This window comes from Taudactylus pleione, unplaced genomic scaffold, assembly GCF_031769625.1.
Source record: "Taudactylus pleione unplaced genomic scaffold, aTauple2 ptg000389l, whole genome shotgun sequence".
In the NCBI taxonomy this organism is placed as follows: Eukaryota; Metazoa; Chordata; class Amphibia; order Anura; family Myobatrachidae; genus Taudactylus; species Taudactylus pleione.
The window spans coordinates 801,078-821,944 of NW_028284790.1; positions in this window are offsets into that span (position 1 = coordinate 801,078).

The window sequence follows — 20,867 nt, forward strand, 5'->3', positions numbered from 1 at the left end:
GTAGTGCCCTAGTTAATTATACTGTATGTGCCATAGTAGTGCCCCAGATCACATTGTAGGGATGCCAGTACACATTATACAACAGAGTAGCCCCAATTCAGATTATGACAGTGTCCCCAGTTCATATAATGCCACATTACAGTGTCATCTGATCATATTATGCCACACTAGTATGCCCCAGTTCATATTTTGCCAAATTACAATCCACTCCATTTCAAATTATGGACTGAAAAAATAAACTATTGATCTAGGCACTTATCTACTGCAACAATTATATTTTTATAGTCTCAATACAAAATTGATAAATGTAAAATATATATTGAATTAAAGCTGCATATCCTCAGTTATGGGATTTGTGAATACCCATTATCTAAACTGGAAAAAAAATAAATTGAAAGGACTGAGCTAATAGAGAATCTAACAATTGTGAAATTACAGAAAATTAGATATAGCAATCAAAACTCAGTTTATCATAAGATGAATTGTTTTATTTAGTCGCAATTAATTAATGTAGCATATACTGTTGGTCTCTCACGTTGTATGCAAATACATAATCAATACACAATAAAAAAACATAAAAAATTGATATAACTTTTCCAAATAAGTAATGAAAACTAAGCAGATATTACATTGGTGATAATTATAGAAAAGCCTCTTGTGTGTGCACACATCACTTATATTGCAATATTGCGTATAATTTGCTATAGTGGTGATATTCCACATTGATATCCAATTGGACTGGTTAAGAATGGGCAAGCTGAGATGTAACAAGGAAATGAATCCAAAGTACCTGCAGTTATGTTATATAGCAAGTGTCTCAAAACACTATTCCAGCTGATGGTGGATCTGGCTTCTCATGTGTCCAAGCCAAGGCAGCTGCCGGAGTTGGGTTAACGCTGCAACAGCAAGTCCTCCGTCTCCCGTTCTCACCAGCTAGGCATGCCGTGCTGCTCGAACCGGAGCCTGTTTAAAGATCCAGCAGGCTGATATGAGTTCTCGCATCTGATTTACCACTTGGTGAATGGTAACCTTTAAAGAAGCTTGTCACATAAGAAGGTACTGTCAACCAGGGGGTCCACTGATGCGTTTCGCCCCTATGTAATGGGGGCTTTCTCAAGGAGAAGACTCTTTGAGAAAGCCCCCATTACATTAGGGCGAAACGCATCAGAGGACCCCCTGGTTGACAGTACTTTCTTACGTGACAAGCTTCTTGAAAGGATTACCATTCACCAAGTGGTAAATCAGATGCGAGCACTCATATCAGCCTGCTGGATCTTTAAACAGACTCCGGTTCGAGCAGCACGGCATGCCTAGCTGGTGAGCACGGGAGACGGAGGACTTGCTGTTGCAGCGTTAACCCAGCTCCAGCAGCTGCCTTGGAGACATGAGAAGCCAGATCCACCATCAGCTGGAATAGTGTTTTGAGACACTCGCTATACAACATAACCGCAGGTACTTTGGATTAATTTCCTTGTTACATCTCAGCTTGCCCATTCTTAACCAGTCCACTTGGATATCAATGTGGAACTTTTAAACTGGATCAAGTATCACCACTATAGCAACATATACGCAATATTGCAATATAAGTGATGTGTGCACACACAAGAGACTTTTCTATAATTCTCACCATTGTAATATCTGCTTAGTTTTCATTACTTATTTGGAAAAGTTATATCTATTTTTTTATGTTTTTTTATTGTGTGTTGATTATGTATTTGCATACAACGTGAGAGATCTTTATGCTGCATTAAATAATTGCGACTAAATAAAACAATACATATTATGATATACAGAGTTTTGATTGCTATATGTAATTTTCTGTCATTTCACAATTGTTAGATTCTCTATTAGCGCAGTCCTTTCAATTAATTTTTTTTCTATTTCAAATTATGCCACATTACAGTGCCTGTTCAGATTAGGTCATATTATGTAACATTATAGTGCCCTCCAGTTCACATTATGCCACATTACAGTGCCTGTTCAGATTAGGTCATATTATGTAATATTATAGTGCCCTCCAGTTCATATTATACCACATTACAATGAGCAGGTCAGCTTAGGCCACATTACAGTGCCCTCCAGTTCACATTATACCACATTACAGTGCCTGTTCAGTTTATGCCACATTACAGTGTCTCCTTTTCATTATAACATCAACTACACATGCCACTCACTGATAATGGAATGTCACCCCATTGAGGCTGGGCAACAGGTTGGACCCAATTGCTTAGTAGGCCAATCCAGGAAATTGGTATGCAACTATAGTATATAAACTGGGTACGCTCCTACTGAAACCCTCCAGGCCCCATAGCAATGGCACTCTGCTACCACACTATAGCTACACCTATGTTCTCTACTACAGTACCTTTTTGGTACAATTGAAATACATTTTATTTCTCCAGTCACTTGTAATTAACTTATTATACCTATCAGCAGCGATTGGTTAAAAAGTTTTGTTAATGGTGCTGCAAGCACAAATCAGTTTTTTCAATACTTCTTTTAGATAATAGTGCTATAGAATCTATGCTTGTTTCATTGTTTGATGTTTTCTCTGTTGTACTGTACAGGAAATGATCTTCTCAATTAACAAGTAAATTCAAATTGTAAAAGTTCACAAATATGGAAACTTACAATATTTTAGATACATGTAAAATTGTGATTAAAAAATCAGATCTCCAGTTCTAAAAAAAGCTCAAACATATTTAGATATTTATTTTCGAATTATACTAGTTTTTTTTTCGTTAAGGGTTTTTCATTTTTACATTCTCTGCTTTTGGCGCATTTCCAAAACAGCTTTCTATGTTACTGGTGGAAATGAACTTGATCATTATTTGTTTTGTCAAATCAATGATTAATGAAGCTGTTTATGAGCTAGTCTGTATTGTCATACATGGTATCTAAATTGTTTCCATCAACTTGTTCTATAATAAAATGCATTAATACATGGATGCAGTGTGCCAGAAAGTGATTTACAATCTAATTTGCTATGAGTTAGCTTCCTGTGGATAAGTCTATCAAGCCATGTATATTATTCAGGTGGACACGATGGAATCCATCTGGTTTCAACCTTTCTAATCTGATTTTTTTTCATATGTACATGTTCTGCTTAAAAACAATGGCGGTTCATGAAAATCTTAAACAAGGACCTATTTGAAGTGCTCTGCTTGAAAATTGTCACAAAATTCTGTTTTTGTTTTTAGTGTCCACCTTTTGTGTAATAACTATAAAAAATGTGAGTTTTAATATTTGTTGCTGTAGAACTGAAGGTATACATGATTTTATATCATAGGGGGAGGGTGCTTGGACTGCACACCCTCATTTTAAACAAAGGGCCGTATTCAATTAGGTGCGAAAAGCCGTTTTTGCGTGTTTTTTGCGGAAAATTCATCTGTTTTTTTTTCTCCGTACTCAATTCCATTCCGTTTTCACCTATATGAAAAGTAAATTCACTGAAATAGGCAATTCTTTTTCTCCACAGAATAGCAGGAGAAAAAAAGTGCAAAATCTATATTTTAGGGTGCAGATGTTGGGAAACCACTCAGAACCCTTGGTACAGCCGACCCAAAGGACAATTCACCCCATAAAAGTAAAAAAAATTCTCAGGATCACCCCAAAAAATGCATTAGAAATTTGGGGTGAAAATTAAAAAAGGGGGGGGACAACTTCAAAAACTAGCGAAATAAGCTTCTGGGGGTGCTCTTAGAAGGAACCAAATGTTTTGGGGATGCAGGTGCTTGTATGATGGAGGAATTTCACTTTCTCTTAAACTTCACTTTAAAGACATAAAAAATATGCTAGTACCCTGTACCCATTTTCAAGTGCCCAAAATTTGATGGAAATACTTATTTTCTCCTAAAAACACTGCTTTATGCCATTCTTCCACACTTTTACCAAGACGCTAATAGCAAGCAATTACCACCACTTAAGTACCCTAACTAGTTCAATTAGGGATAATACTAAACTACCATAATGATTTCCAAAGTCAGCCCATCTTTTTCTGGGGTACAGAGTGATTCCTCCAATTCATCCTACACTTTTTGCCTGTTTCACATTCACTGTGTCCCGTTTTCGACTGTTTGCTAATGGAATACGAAGTAAATCGGGAGTGAGCATGAACAGTTTTTGCCTCCAAAACAGGCGAAGGCAGTGAAAAGTCCGGCTGGTGAAACTTTCTCGTCGAGGCGAAACTAATTGAATGCGGCCCATAATGAGAGGTGCTACCATGCTCAGACCAGGGGGTATATTTACTAAAGTGAGTTTTTAGAAGTGGAGATGTTGCCCATAGCAACCAATCAGATTCTACTTAACAGTTAACTAGCACCTTCTGGAGGATAATAGCTAGAATCTGATTGGTTGCTATGGGCAACATCTTCACTTCTAAAATCTCTCACTTTTTAGTAAATATACCCCTTGTGGTACAATGCCGGGGACAAAGAATACACTCTGAGTACTAAGAACAATGATAGTCAAAATAATCCTGATAACTTCTACAAGCAAATGGAGTATAAGTAAGGCTCTTAGTACAAGTTTGGCCAAAATTGTTTATCCATCCACCACGTCAAGTTAAACACCATAAGATGGGTACCCTAACATCCCTAATACTAACACATTATGTTAATTTATCCAGGACTTGCCTATAGTATTGCCCATACTAATATGTATACCGTACTGCAGGAACCTGTGCAGATGATTAAAAGCACCTAAATGCAGATGGGTGGGGTGCAAATACCAAGCAGAAGGAGTCTCAGCCTTTAAGTGTACAAAATACTAGGGATGTGCGCTGACCCCTGTGTTTTGGATCTGTATCTCCTTGTGTTTTGGATCTGGATTTGTGTGTTTTGATTTTGGATCTTATTTTTTTCAAAAATTGATAAAAACAGCTAAAATCACATAATTTTTTTTGTTCCTACAGTATTATTAACCTCAATTACATTAGTTTCCACTTGTTTCCAGTCAATTTTGACCACCTCACAGCTCACAATATTGTTTTCATCTGGCTGACTAAGCTAAGTGGCAGCAGTGGGCAGCTCAAAAATGTGGCAGTTCAACTTCCAGCATGGCACATCAGGAAACAAATGTTTCCATTAATCAAGAGGCATGAGGGAGTTGAAGTATGAATGTAGTTGAAGGCAGGGAAAGGAAGGGTTTTGAATGGTGGTAAATTTAATTAAATTTTTTGATGCTGAAGCAAATTTATGAAAGAGGAGGGGAGGCATTTACAAAAAAATATTTTACTCATTCATATCAGTCCTTGTCCCAGAAGAATCCTTGAGTGCTATACCTGCTGCTGCTGGGAGTGGATTTTCATCCCAGAAGGGGACCAGGAAGGCTACTACTAGTCTGTTAAACAATCCTTTGCAAGGGGGAGCAAGTATGACAGCAGTCACTCAGTTGCATAGTGGATCACTGATGCCATAACAGCTACAGTATGCTGGTATTACTGTAGATGTGCATCCAATATCTGCCAATAATCCAGTGGTTTTTAGACAGTTAATTGAGGTCCTGTGTGCCCGCTACCAAATCCCATCAAGATTTCACTTCACTAGAAAAGCAATTCCCAACCTGTACAGGGACATTAAAAAAAAACTTAATTAGTGGCCTACAAAATGCCATTGTACCCACTGTCCACCAACCACAGATATGTGGACAAGCTGAACAGAGCAAACACAACATTTAAGATATAAGATTTAAGTAATACGTTGTGTTCTTCCTCCCAATGGCCACAGATCTGAAGAGATGCAAAGAGCTGTTGGTAAGCAAATTGTCAGCTCAAGTGGCACATGATGCAGCGATGGCTTTTCCTTCAGTTTCTTCAGCAAGTGCTTCTGTCAAGAAAAAACTAAACTTTCCCAAAAGACCCACTGGTGATGCAGATGAGTCAACACAAAACAAAAACTTTTTGGAAGGATGAGCCGCAGATGATGTAACAGGGAGGAGATTCCTAGATGGTTAAGGTTCCTACCTCTATCTACTCTGGCTTTACAAAGGGTACAGATGACTTGGCAATTATTGTCTGGATTTGGGTAGAAATAATTCCACACATAAGAAGTGTATTTTTTTGTCTTGTGCCCAGCATGACAATGGGCTTTTTCTTAGCATGGACAATAACTGTTTCTTCCACTGGTGCCTGATTTACACAAACAACATCCTCATCAACAACATCCTTATTAGCGTCAGCTACACAAATATCCTGCTAATCGTGGTGCACTTCCACAGAATCATCCTCGATTTCTATGTCAGCATGTTCACTTGTGCTTACATCATCATAAGAGGCAGAACCAAGAGTCCTAAATAAAGGCCAAGGCCTAAGACTTTCCTTGCCACTTCATGTGGTGAAAGGCATATTGCTAATTTTATGTATTTCTGCAGCTAACTTTCCTTTTGATGGTTTTTTTTCCTTACCACTGTAAAAAATTTTTTTTTGATTTTAGGAGCCCTGCCTTAAGCCCTGTATGCCCTTGGGCATTGGCTTTAGTAGATGATGTAGATCAGGGCTCTTCAACCCGTCGCCCGCGGAGCTATTCGCATTGGCCCACCTATGGTTACTGTAGTGCAGACCGCAGTGAGTGCAGTCTGCACTACACACAGAAACAAGCACACCGCCGCCGGCAGTGTGTTTGCTTTGACAGCCAGCCAATGAGAGTCAGGATGACTCTCACTGGCTGCTGCGCCCAGTGCAGGAGCTCACTCATGATCTCCATCTTCCGGCTCCCGCAGTGGGTGATGCGAGAGATGTCATGACGTCTCTCCCATAATGCAGAGCGGGCCAGCCCAGGAGGATAGAGGAGCGCACGGTGGTGGGAGCAGGAGCCGGGATTCAGGTGTTTATTTTTATTTTTTTTACGTGCGTCTTTGTCTGCACTGCTGGGGGCACTGCATTGGGGGGACTACTACTTGGTGCACTACTTGGGGGGACCACTACTGGGGACCCTACATCAGGGGGGACCACTACTGGGGGGCTACTGCTGGGGGCACTGCATTGGGGGACCACTACTGGGGCACTGCATAGGGGAGGACTACTACTGGGGGCACTATATAAGGAGCACTGCATATGGCGGACTACTACTGAGGGCACTGAATAGGGGGGGACTACTGGGGGCACTATATAAAGGGTACTACTAGGAGCACTGCATAGGGGGGACAACACACACATCAATTTGTACCAATTTTAAATATTACACTGTGGAATCAATGACCTACAGTGTCATAAGATTTTTTATGAATTTAGAAAAGAATAACACACTGTGCTCCCACTTAGTGATCTTATTTTGTTTTATATGTAACACATGGTATTTAGCACGTTGTTGTGGTCTTGTAGCCGGCATGTAGATTTATTCACGGTTGAGAAAAGAAGTGAAAAGTTGAATATTAGACTGTGCTACCATTTGCAGTGTCACAATATTTTTTATGAGTAAAACACTGCAATTCCACTTACAGTGTCACAATGTTTTTTTATGAATAAGAATAACACACTGCGCTACGACTTAGTGTCACAATACGTGGCCAATAAACTGTGGTCTGGCCGGCAGTGTCACCAAACAATAAAAGCACAGCTAAGTTGCTAATGCACACACACACATAAAAGTACTTCTATTTTTTTGGACACTGGGGAAGAGCACTCCTGAATGAGGCAGCAGCCCCTTGATGAACAACACAGACACCACCCCTTTATTATGGACAACAAAGCACCCCTGCCGAAAGCAGACAGACCACCTGCAGAGTCACACATACATGGACGATAAACAATAATAGCACAGCTAAATTGCTAATGCACACACACACAGACACACAAAGTACTTTTATTTTTTTTTACACTGGGGAAGAGCACCCCTAATTGACAGGGCACCCCCTCTGGACAACACAGCACCCATTTATGGACTGCAGCCCTAGCTTGACGAACAGGACAACAACACAGCAGCAGCCACAGTTAATTGACAGGACAAGTGACACAGCAGCTGCAGTCCCCACTGAAGGAAGCCCCCTTTATATACTGCAGCCTAAGCCCCTTTATGGATAACTCAGCAGCAGCCTTCAGGCCAAGACCCCAAATGGACTCACACACTGAGTGACTACGTCTGCAGGCTTCTTTCTCCACAGCTGGAGTGAAAATGGCCCCAATCGCAGGGACCTTTATATAATCCAATAACCAGCGAGAATCCGACAGCGGTAGGATGGCGCGTTTTGCCTCGTTTTCAGATCCGAGTCAGGCGGGAAATTTCGACTGCAGCTGTTATAGCCATTCTGAGATGAGGTGAAAGCAATTAACGCAATTGTCCTTCTTAAATATATGGTAACTAGCTTCCCTATGCTTTGCTGGTGCATGAAAGCCCCTGTGATTCCTGGTGATGGCTATCACATCCTGCAGACACTGATAATAGGGAGAATCTGGATTTAGGGTTACTTTCTAGGTGCTGATTTTCTAGTGTATTGCATACAAGCCTACTTTTGAAAAAGCATTTCAGGGAGATTGTGAAAGCAACACTTATGAGCGCGCATTAAAGTGACCGTGTACAGCTACATCTGAGAGGCGTCATAAAATTGACTTACATCCAAATCAGTTAGTAAGTTCTACTTATTGATGGAAAAACATTGATACTTTTCAGAAAATGCATGTAGCCATAGGGATCATTGTGCCTCATAACCAATGCAGGGAAATGATGATAATTATCCCATTCGAATGTAGATATCTCTGTTTTTAAAAAAAATAAATATTACAGTTATATAATGGGGTAAGGTGCAATCAGGGAGATTATTAGACTCTTCAGGGAGTCAGGGAGAGTGCTACTATTTCAGGGAGTCTCCCTGACAATTAGGGAGAGTTGGCAAGTACTGTATGGTGTATTGTCCAAAGGGCATCACATGAAACTGCACATACGGTATTGCTGAGACAACAAACTATATTGCTGACACTAAATGCTAAATGTATATAACCTAATGTGTTAATTTGCATAAAGAGGTGTGTTCTAGCTCAGGGGATATTTTGTGTCCTAGCTCAGGGGATATTTAATAACACTACGGGCGAGTAGACATCAGTGTCTCAGAGAGCAGCTGTTCCTCATCATATATTGGTCTACTATCATCTTTGCTCTCACCTCTTTCTGCACATGTAAGTAAGCTTCCTATGGAAAGGGGGTGGGGGCTTGGCCTGCACACCCTAATTTAAAACGTAATCAGAGGTGCTACCATTCTGAGACTTGTAGTACAATGCAAACTGTTTGTCCTTGAGAAATGCATTAAAGTGAAATTGGTAAGCCAGGTAAACATTGGGCAATTTTTTAACTAAATGGTGTTTTTTCTTGGGTTTTACAAATAGTAAAAACTCACAGCACTGAATGCAATACTGAATGTATTGAAATAATAATCTGAAGCAAGCGTGCAATGGATTACACTTTATTAAAAGTAAAAATTAGTTATGTTAGAAAGTAACCACTGAACTGTTAATCTACAGATGGTAGGCACAATTATGAACCAATAGTGCTGTATATGGTAGTACCTATAACACAATGATGGTTACCAGCAGTTCATATGTGAAGAGAAGTACAGATAATAGTTAAACTTTCCAAACGCTAATGGTTCTACAAAGGTATATTATACTGGAACGGATCCTTATTAAAAATGGCACAGGTTGTCTGTACTCGTCCTGAGTGACTGGCCGATTTTGAGGTTATGTGATGGTGGCTATAGTAAACATCCAGCACAAATGACTCCAGACAGGAGTCTATGGTCTGTGAGAAATCCACCATCCACAACCATGTAAGTGGTCCGGCTGCTGCGTCTCGATAAACACCGGCTGGCAGCGCTAGATGTGGAGGTCTAGAGCAGCAGGAAGCACCACCTGCATGTGCTCACAGCACTCGCTCACGGCTGAGATGGAATGTAGGAGTCTGAAGGGTCTATTTACTAAGCAGTGTTAGGAGACAGAGTGAAAAGTGATAAGAAAGTGATAAGGTGCCAGCCAATCAGCTCCCAATTGTCATTTTTCAAACGCAGCCTGTGAGATGACAGTTGGGAGCTGATTGGCTGGCACCCACAGCTATGCGAGCGTCCAAGAGGCTGCTCCATTTTCATGTAGGATTGCCCTGATTCAGAGCGAGCGCTCTGGTCTGAGCGTCCGGCTCTGAAACAGGCCCAGATTCACAGTCAGTGGTAAAACATCTGCGGCCTGCACCTGACTCGTTTCCTCATGACTCCACCCATGGCTTCGTCAGAGGTATGTGCCGCATGGTCCAGGGGGCAGTATATATACTAAAAGCCTTTATTTGGTATACTGCTCACCTGAGATTAATAATTACATGTAAGCTTCCGTCATTATAAAATTATTATTCTAGTTAAAACACTTTACACTTATTCTAATAGTCTATATCAGGAAGCAGATGCAAGAATATTACAAAATAAGGCGCTGTCAGGAGTAATTAGTCCAAGCAGCTGCTCAAGGGGAGATAGTCAGTCTCCTAGGTAGAATTAATAGAAACAGCTATAGCAGCGCTAAAATTGAAAAGGTAAAAAAAACACATTTAATAATACAAATCAATTCATAGATCATTACATAACTCAATAAACAGTATATATGAATGAATGCAGGTATAGATGATGTTCAGTAACAGACATGCATGTCTCAATAGATGCTCTTCAAGCATAGATATCAATTTAAATGGTTATTATATCCATATACAGAGATTATTTAGTGCTACAGAGTAATCCTATGGGTTCAATAGAGAGGTACCACCAATCCTATAAAATAAGGAATACTACACAATTAAATTATATATATATATATATATATATATATATATGTAGATAACGCCGGCACTCCACACTAAATAAATAACTGGCCTGGGTGCCCTCCAATTGGTTAAACAACCAAGCATATAGACAAAACAACAGCGGCACTCTCAGGACTTTGAAAAAAATAAGACTCACAACTCCACAAGGTCTGCGTTCTACGTTTCAGTCGATTGGACTTTTATATATAAGCAAAGGGGGCGCTCCATAGTGCATATAAGTTTTATTTATAAAACTGTTAAAAATAACCACTGCTCATGAATAGCTTCATACCGAGTAACTCACAGAGTGGGCTGGTTGCCACTTGCTTTTATAACATGAAACCCAGGAACATCTCCAACCACTGCTCTTTCACTGCCGGGGACAAGCCACGGGCCGTCTGCTCCCTCAGAGGCCGCAGCACGCCTTCACCACCTCAGGCACAGGAATGGAGACACGGGACAATGGGTCATGTGATGATCGCATCAGCAAACCACACCCTAATGCATTTCATAATCAATTTTGTCAGTAGGCTGGCTTGCATGACGCTGGTAAGGTGTATATAAATTACTCACAGCCAATCACAGTCAAAATACTTACATTAATGTTAGTTCACAAATAAGTCCTTAACCCACTGAAAAGGGTCTTTCCAACCATCCTCTTAATTAAGTATACTCACTGAAACAGTTTATGGTCAGACAAACTACTTAGTTCTGACATATTACCCAAAATATAATCTATCAGGGGACATTGATGGTTCTCATAACTAGCACTTGGAACATCAGAAAATCTTAATCTTAAAGGAGTCTTAATCGACTGTAACCAGTTTATTATAACCAATATTCAGATAGACAGACCTCTATTGTGGGTCCCAATGGCCCCGACTCTTAGAAGATTATAGTGTTTTCTTATACACCTATCATCGATATATGTCTCAACAATCGTTCCTACCATCGATGAAAGTCCATTTTCAATGAGTTATAACAATCTAAAATATACATAATCTGATGTCCATGATTTAACATGTACATGATCTACAAATACAAAAAAATCTAAGAAATCTAATCACCATATATATTAATAATACTTAATAGTCAGAGCGGCTTTTGAAATACCCAACGTAAATGACATCATTATTTAACCTTCACCAGGAGCAGTCTGTGGACTCATGACTGATTCTGGATACAGTTTTACAACAGGAATAAATCTATACATTATGCTGAATCAATGTATATACCTGCAGACTAATTCCCTATTCCTATGGATTTAGGGCCTGATTAAGACCCGTTCGCTAGATGCGATCGCTTGCTCCGAGCGTATGGAAATTTGGTTAAGTGACATCAAGGCAGCCGCTCGCAGGGCAAGTCATAAGCATACCCACTTTGTTTTGGCGAGCGATCACTTTTTGTTTGTAGACGCCCACCAGCCTGTCTTAAGACGCCCACTTGCGTACGTCATCTCCAGGAAGTGCAAGAAACCATTGGTACATCGAGCACCATCTGATGTTATTGCAGCGCTTGAGGTTGACTATACCCTGCCGCAAGCACTGCGAGCACTTCAGTGTATATTTCAAGCAAGTGACGTGTCCTATGACGCTGGCTGATAATTATGCACGCCTCTGAAACGGCGTTAAATTTCTCAGGCACACCTGCGTTCGAACCTCCACTCCCCAGTTTCCAGTGGCCTGCCCCTGTTACCATCCACAAACAGCTTGACCTGTCACTCATTCAGCTGGGCTGTCTATGCTTGGCGAGCGAGAGTTTCCCCATTGCTCATACCAGTTTGCGCATGCACAATACGAAGCGTACACATGCGCACATTGAAAGCTAGCGACCGGGTCTGAATCAGGTCCTTAATCTATTCAAACTCTCTCCATCTCATGGGAGTATGGCCTGGGTGTTATTTTTCATCAGTTATTCTCCAGGAATTACTGGACAGATGGACAGATTTTACACCTTCCACACGGGTAAAAGCTCTTTAAATCTGGTACCCTTGTTCAGAAACATTTTCTTTCACTGGATAACTCTTCAATAAAATGGATTTATATTTTCAGCTTTTTTTTATTTACTATATTTGGACGCTCAGGTAGATAATCTGACAGATTTTGGTCTAGTTTCAAGATGTGCCAGTTTTTATTCAAAATTGTATTCAGTTGTTATACCTAACTCACATTCCTAATAGTTTTGTCCTTATACTGTAATAATTTGTCTCTTTCCATATCTCTTGCTTTGGACATAGATTTTTGAACTATCTGCATTGGATGGACTGTCTCTGCAAATCTCTCAACATACTATAGAATTTTTTTTAATTTGTAAATCATGTTATCATGTACATATTAAATCATGGACATCAGATTACGTATATTTTATATTGTTATAACTCATTGAAAAGGGACTTAATCGATGGTAGGATCAACAGTTGGAACATATATTGATGAAAGAAGCTTATAGTGTGTTTTCTTATAGACCTAAGAGTTGGGACCATTGGGACCAACCATCAATGTCCCCTGATAGATTATATTTTAGGTAATATGTCAGAACTACAGTAAGTAGTTTGTCTGACCATAAAATGTTAGTGAGTATACTTAATTAAGAGGATGGTTGGAAAGACCCTTTTCAGTGGGTTAATGTCTTATTTGTGAAGTACGATTAATGCACATGTGATATGTAAATATTTTGACTGTGATTGGCCGTGAGTCATTTATATACACCTTACCAGCATTATGCAAGTGAGCCCTCTGACTAAGTTGATTTATAAATAAAACTTTAATGCACTATGGAGCGCTCCCTTTGCTTTTATATGTTTACAGAATACCAATCCTGTGGTATTCCAGGAAATCCAAGAAAGGGGAGCAGCGGTTCTAAAAACAAATACTGGAACCTGGTGCTACTTCACATCCTATTCAGGACTAAAAGTATGCTGGACTATATATTTGATTATTTTACAGCTTTGGGTAATGTGAGCACCTGCTTATATGTAAATTGTATATACTCCCTTCTCATCACCAGGGATATCATTTGACGCACTGGATTGGGAAAGAAAATTTCGTAGGTGAATCAGTGTAATACTCAGAGCTAACATACTAAAAAAAAAGTTAAACAATTATAGCCTATGGACTCCACAGACATTGATCTACCTTTGCTGAGTAACACACACATTTTATAGTTATTCCAGAGGGAGGAATATTAGAAATATTGTGGTCAAAACAGGTATCATTGGATTTAATAAGTCTCACAGGCACTTTTTAAGTAAGAAAAATGGGTGCTATAAATGTTTGGGATATACGACATGTAGCTACCTTATCCCTGGTGATGAGATCAGACATCCTTATTCTGGTAAAGATTTGATATCAGATGGCCACTTACTTGTACTTCGAAATATGTGGTGTACGTTTTTGTCCTGCTTGTGTGGGCTCTTCTATGTTGGGAAAACTGAACGCCAGTTTACAGAGAGAATGGCCCAACATAGAAGTGCCATACGGGCAAAAGCATAGAATGGCCATCTTGCAGTATGAGATTGTGGATCATGTGCCTCAGTCACTTAGAGGAGGCAACAGATCAAAAAAAATTGCTGCAATTAGAATCCAAATGGATTTTTCGCCTCAGTACTTTACAACCTAAGGGGTTAAATGACTCTTTAGGACTTTGGTGTTTTTTATAAGTATATTCAGAGGATAGATACAGGATATGTTGTCAGTAATATTTATATTAGATAAGGAGTTTAGATAGCAGGTGAGAATACTGTTATTTCTACTTCAGGGTCCATAGAAGGTCCACAGGAAACCTTGGGGTATAGGTGATGATGCCATGCAGCTAAATGTTTTCTCCCAGGATGCAACGGGGCCTCCCTCTATACCCCTCCCCCGGCCGGAGGCTTTTCAGTTTCGTTTGGTGTCCGGCTGGAGTTGGGTCACTATATTGCAGTGGGGCTGTTACTAACAGTCCTGAAAATTTCAAGTTTTTTCTAAGTGCGGTCAGCATGAACAGTCCAGGGGAAGTTCACATGGCTGCAACATCACCCCGCTGGTGCTGAGACGCTGGTACTGATCTGTGCCTCTCGGCTGGCCTCAGGGGTCTTGGCTAGCAGGGACCCCGGAGGATTCCTAGACTGTGGCTGGATGCTATGGGGTGCAGGTAAGCGACATGCACCGTGGTGGTGCGTGCCAAGATGCAGTCTTTTTCTTCCAGGGTTGGGGGACACCCTGGGGATGACAGCAAGTGTGACCAGGCACTGAGTCCTGTGTCCACACTAAGCCACCTGGGACTTGGGATTGGAGTTCTGCAGAACACTCCAGCATCCCAGGGGTTAAACGCTGGCCAGGGGAGGCAGTCTTCCCTGTCTAACAGCCAGATCCTACCCACTGCTGGACACACCTTTCCACTGTGGTCTGACTTGATCTGTGACAGCTTCCTGTTTCCAGCTCCACCTCCCCATGAGTTCTTCGGTAATTCTCCTGGCTGTGTGTCGCTGATCTCCACAGGCAGTACGGAGTACAGGTCCCCCTTCATACCTCTCTTCTGGTTGGTGGTCAGTGTATGTAGTACTTTTTGTCCTACTAGACGCTAAGGGCCTGATTCAGAGCCGCTCGCAAGCGGCCACTCGTTCGTTCCGAGCGATGTTTGCACAACTGCGCATGCGTATGGATCGTAATACGCATGCGCGAACCATTCAGTGCGGCCGAAAATCGTATGTTCGCTAAATAGCGAGTGCCTGCTATTTTGAGTGACAGGAGGAGGCGTATGTCGGTGGTAACAGGGGAAGGTGCTTGAAAACGGGGAGTGGAGATCCGAACGCAGGCGTGCTTAAAGGTCAAAACGGGTGTTTTATGGGTGTGCATATTTAATACAGCAGCGTCATTGACCACGTCACTGGGTTATTTTATAGTCAGAACTGCTCGCCAGATTGTGGTAGGAAAAACCAACCACAAGAATAGCGAGCAGTTCATACGCTTGTCGATGTACTCGATTAATCTAATAAATAGCGGACATGACGTAGGATGTGAGCGGCCAGGGGGCGTAGTTATCCAAAAAACGACTTCAAATTTTGTTCACTCATTCAGACATAGAGGCGTGAACAGACCGCAAAGAGCGAACGGTTCATTTGAATAGCCACCCCTTTTTTCTGAACGAACGACCGCAAATAGCGTCCGGCTCTGAATGAGGTCCTAAGTCTCTGTAGTTGATTTAAGGAAGTGCCATTAAGTGCAGGTATTATTGTTTTCTGCATTTGTTTGCGACTGTATGCTAGCACTGTCTGTCTGATTTCTTTGCTAAAAACTATCATTCTTTTGTTGCTATCCCTGTATCTATTCTGCTTGTGCTATGTGGCACAAGTCGCAGCTGAGACTCAGGGGGTCATTCAGACCCGGTCGTTAGGGCCGATGCGCTCGGACCGGGTCGATGGCCCCCCTCAGAGCATGCGCACGACGGGTCTCGATCCAAAGGGGGCGAGCTGTCGATGTTGATTGACAGCTCGTCCCGTTTGGAAGGCGGGCCGGGGGGGTGGCATCTCAAATGGAGGCGTGATGTCAGTGGAGAGTTTCCGGCTCTGACAGAGCCAGAAACTCTCCGGGGCTTACGACAAGGGAGACCCTACCCTAGGGTCTCGTCGTAAGCCCTGATGGTCGCGATGGTCTCTGACCATCGCGACCATCACCGGAGCGGTCGTTAGAGCTGTAGGTGTTAACCCACAGCCTAATGACCGCAACAGAGTCGGGCGGTCAGGATGCAAGTGGCCGCTCAGTTTCTGAGCGACCGCTTGCATCCTCCAACCGCCTCTGAATGAGGCCCAAAGTCTCTGATTAAGTGATCCTCTTTACTATGTTTGGCAGTGAGAGCATAGATATGACTAAGTTAACCCCTATTAAACTGCTCTATAAAAAATGTACAGCGGTGTTAGGGGCAGGGGACATAGCCTCTGAGGAGTTATGTTTCCGGTGTTACACTTCCCCGGGTCCTTCTGAGGATTCTGCCACTCAGCAGGAGTCACCATGGGAGTGCTTTGCAAAAGCACTAACAACCATTACAGGGCGTTTAGCAGGCCCTCCTATGTGTCCACAGTTCAGTTTTCAACAACAGCACCTTTTGCCAGCGCAAAACCTACTGCAACCTCCTACACCTTCACAGGTGTTGCCACCTCAGTGGGTTAATACAGTTCCTGCTATATTGCAGGGTGTGACTGATATACGTCAGCAGGATGCACCTTACAGCTAACCAGCTAAAAGGGTCTTGATATCGTCGCAATCTACTGTATGGGATGATGATGATGTGTCATCTGATGATGGACTGCTTCTGGATGAGTCTGACTCTGAGCTACCTCCTCTGGAGGCGTCGGTCAAGTCTAATATATATATTCCAGGGCTAATACAAACTGTAAAAGCAGCCCTGATCATTGAGGAGGATGAGCCTCCTGCTCCTAAATCTAGGCATGCATATTTCATGGAAGAAAAGGTGACTGAGACTACATTCCCATTTTCTGACCAATTTCTGAATCACTTGGAGGTAGCTTGGAAAATGCCTGGAAAGTGGCATCAACTGCAGAAGCGTCTATTCTCTGCTTACCCTTTTGTTGAGAATTATTTTTCCAAATGGGAGACTCCACCGGTGGTGGATTCCCATGTCACGCACTTGGTAAAAAGTGCAACGCTTCCTATGCCTTCCATGTCGTCCCTGAAGGATGTTACAGATAGGAAGGTAGAGGTATGCCTTAAATCTGTTTATTCCCTTTTCGTGGGCTGCGTACAGACCAGCTATGGCCATGTGCTGGGTGGCTCGGGCCACGGAATGTTGGGTTAATAGCCTTGAAACATCCATAGCCTCTAATGCTACGAGGAACAGCTGAATCTGGTGGGAAATCTCCGACATTCGGCTACCTATATAAATGAGGCAGCTTTGGATATTGGCCTACTAAATGCCAGGGTTTCTTCGGTGGCAATTGTGTCTTGTTTGGTCCTAATTTGGACAAGATTGTGAATACCTTAGCAGCAGCTTGTCTGCCTTCTGCTCCAGCCTCTTCAGGGGCTAGGACTCCATCCTTTCGGACCTATCTGGCCCCAGGTAAGGCTAGTCTTTTCCCAGGCCATCCACCACCAAGAAATCTGCAAGGCCTAAGAAGCAGCCCTGGAACACCAGACATCCGGCTGACAAGCCTGATGACAAGCCGTCCGCTTGACGAGATGGGCCTCCTCCTGGGGGACCCCAGGGTGGGAGGCCGACTTCTTCAGTTTGTCCAGTACTGGTGTCAAACTACCACGGATTCCTGGGTGAAGGAATTGGTCTCTCTGGGGTACGCCCTCTCTTTCCACAGAAGGCCTCCCCATCAATTCTTTTGCACAGATCTTCCGAAAAACTCGGACAAGGCTGTGGATATTCAAGAGGTGGTACAATCAATGCTGCAGGCAGGGGTCATTGTACCATCCCGTTGCCACAAAGAGGAACAGGGTATTATTCCAGCCTTTTTCTAGTCCAGAAGCCAAACGGTTCTTACCATTCTATTCTAAATCTCAGGTCCCTGAACAAATTTCTCAGGGTACCCAGGTTCAGAATGGAGGCCCTACGCTCAGTTATACTGGCTATGGAACCTCGAGATTTTATGGTACCCCTGTATATTTAGGATGCATACATGCATATTCCGATTGTTTCAGGTCACCAATGTTTTCTCAGGTTCGCTGTGTCACAACAACATTTCCAGTTTCAGGCTCTGCCATTTGGCCTTGCAACTGCACCTTGGGTGTTTACAAAGGTCATGGCGGTAATGGCAGCCCATCTGCAGCTGCAGGTGATCTGCCTGTTACCATACCTGGACGACCTCTTGCTACTAGCAGGGTCCTCAGAGGTACTTCACCACTACCTGCAGCTAAAGATATTTGTGCTCTAGGTACACAGGTGGTTGATAAATTGGAAAAAGTCCTCACTGATTCCGTCTCAAGGGAGGCTCCATCTGGGAGCCCGGTTGGATTCACAACAGCAAAGGATTTTTCTGACAGCAGAAAAGTTCTCCACTTTGCAGACGTGTGTACGCAGATACCATCACAATCACCGAGTGTCAGTCCACTCAGCAATGCAGTTACAGGGATCCATGGTGTCAACATTCGACATGGTGGAGTATGCCCAGTTTCATTCCCGGCTTATGCAGCTATTGATCCTCTCCAAGTCGGACGGATTTCCCCATCATATATGGACTAAAATGATGGTGCTCTCTCCGGAGGTACACCTGTCTCTATCCTCGTGGCTACATATGGCTCACCTCTCCAAGGGGTGTCCCTTTTGGATTTCGGATTGGGTCCTTCTGACGATGGATGCCAGTCTTCGGGGCTGGGGCACAGTGATGGGTCCACACTTCCTTCAGGGAAGGTGGACCACAGAGGAATCTGCCCTTCCAATCAATATATTGGAACTGCGGGCAGTACTCAGAACTCTGCATCAGGCCAGGCTGTTGCTTCACTGAAAACCCGTGCAAGTACAGTCAGACAATGCCACGACAGTGGCTTATCTAAACCATAAAGGAGTAACTTGAAGTCAGCTGGCAATGACAGAGGTGTCACGCATTCTGACATGGGCGGAAGGCCATCTACCAGCCATAACAGCAGTGTTCATTCCAGGATTGCTGAATTGGGAAGCAGACTACCTCAGCCATCACAATGTGCATCCAGGGGCACAGTCTATTCACCAAGACGTGTTTCAACTCCTAGTGGACATGTGGGGCCTTCCAGACGTGGACCTCATGGCCTCTCAACTAAATCATAAGCTGCTTCAGTATGGGTCCAGGACAAGAGCCACCAGTGCTCTCTTGGTGGATGCTATGTCAGTCAAGTGGACTTTTCAGTTTGTGTACCTGTTTCCTCCAATCTCCCTCCTTCCTTGAGTAATTTGGAAGTTCATACAAGAGGGAGGTATGGTCCTGCTGGTGGCTCCAGCATGGCCCCGACGTCCATGGTACTCAGATCTTTGGAGTCTCTCCACCGACACTCCATGGCTGTTGCCTCAACATCCAGACCTGTTGTCTCAGGGTCCTTGCCTCTACCCAGATCTGTGTCATCTGAATGTGAAGGAATGGCTCTTGAGACATCCTTCTTAAGGTCCAAGGGTTTTTCCGGCTCTGTGGTTAACACCATGCTCAGAGCACGTAAACCTGCTTCTTCTAGAATTTACCACAGGGTATGGCATACCTATTTTGAGTGGTGTCGTCCGAAGAGTTATGACAATCAGGTGTTTAGGATACCCAGAGTGTTAGCTTTCCTGCAAGCGGGTTTAGACCTTGGTCTCCGCCTTGCTACACTGAAGGTCCATGTCTCTGCCCTTTCATTGTGGTTCCAGTGAAGGATTGCTCCTCTTCCTGACATCTGCACTTTTCTCCAGAGCCCTCCATTTGAACCACTGGGCTCAGTGGATCTCAAATGGCTTACTGCCAAGACTGTTGTTCTTCTGGCCATTGCGTCCGGAAGAGTTTCTGATTTAGGGGCTTTCTCTTGTCATTCCCCATTTCTAGTTTTTCATAGGAACAGGGCAGTGGCAGTGCTTCCAACTCACCCTGGGTTCCTTCCAAAGGTGGCCTCTAGTTTCCACATTAATGAAGAAATTATTGTGCCAGCTTTTAATTCCTCAGACCTCTCGGCAGGGGAGGCCTCATTGGATCCTGGGAGAAAAAATTTAACTGCATGGTGCCCAGATGTCTTCCTCATCACCTACTCCTCCCCAAGGTTTCCGGTGGACTCTATGGACCTCATAGAAAAAGAGATAACAAAGGTAAGTTCTTACCTTTCATATGGATGATAGGGGTTCATTCGGACCCACTCGCGAGTGGCAGTACGACGGAGGGAGCTCCGTCGTGCGCATGCGCGAGACCCGACGAGCGAAGGACTTTCCTTCGCTCGGAGTGTCTCATCAAAGGGGGCGTGCTGTCGATGGTGACTGACAGCATGCCCCCTTTGGTGGGTGTGCCGGGGGCATGCCTGCCAGACGGAGGCATTCCCAAGGGAACACCTACCGTCTGAAGCCAGCCCCACTGACATCACTAGTGATGTCAGTGGGAGTGATTTTGGCTCTGATAGAGCCAAAATCACTCCTGGCCTTGCGGTTGAGAAACCCAACCGCAGGCTTTCACTCGCA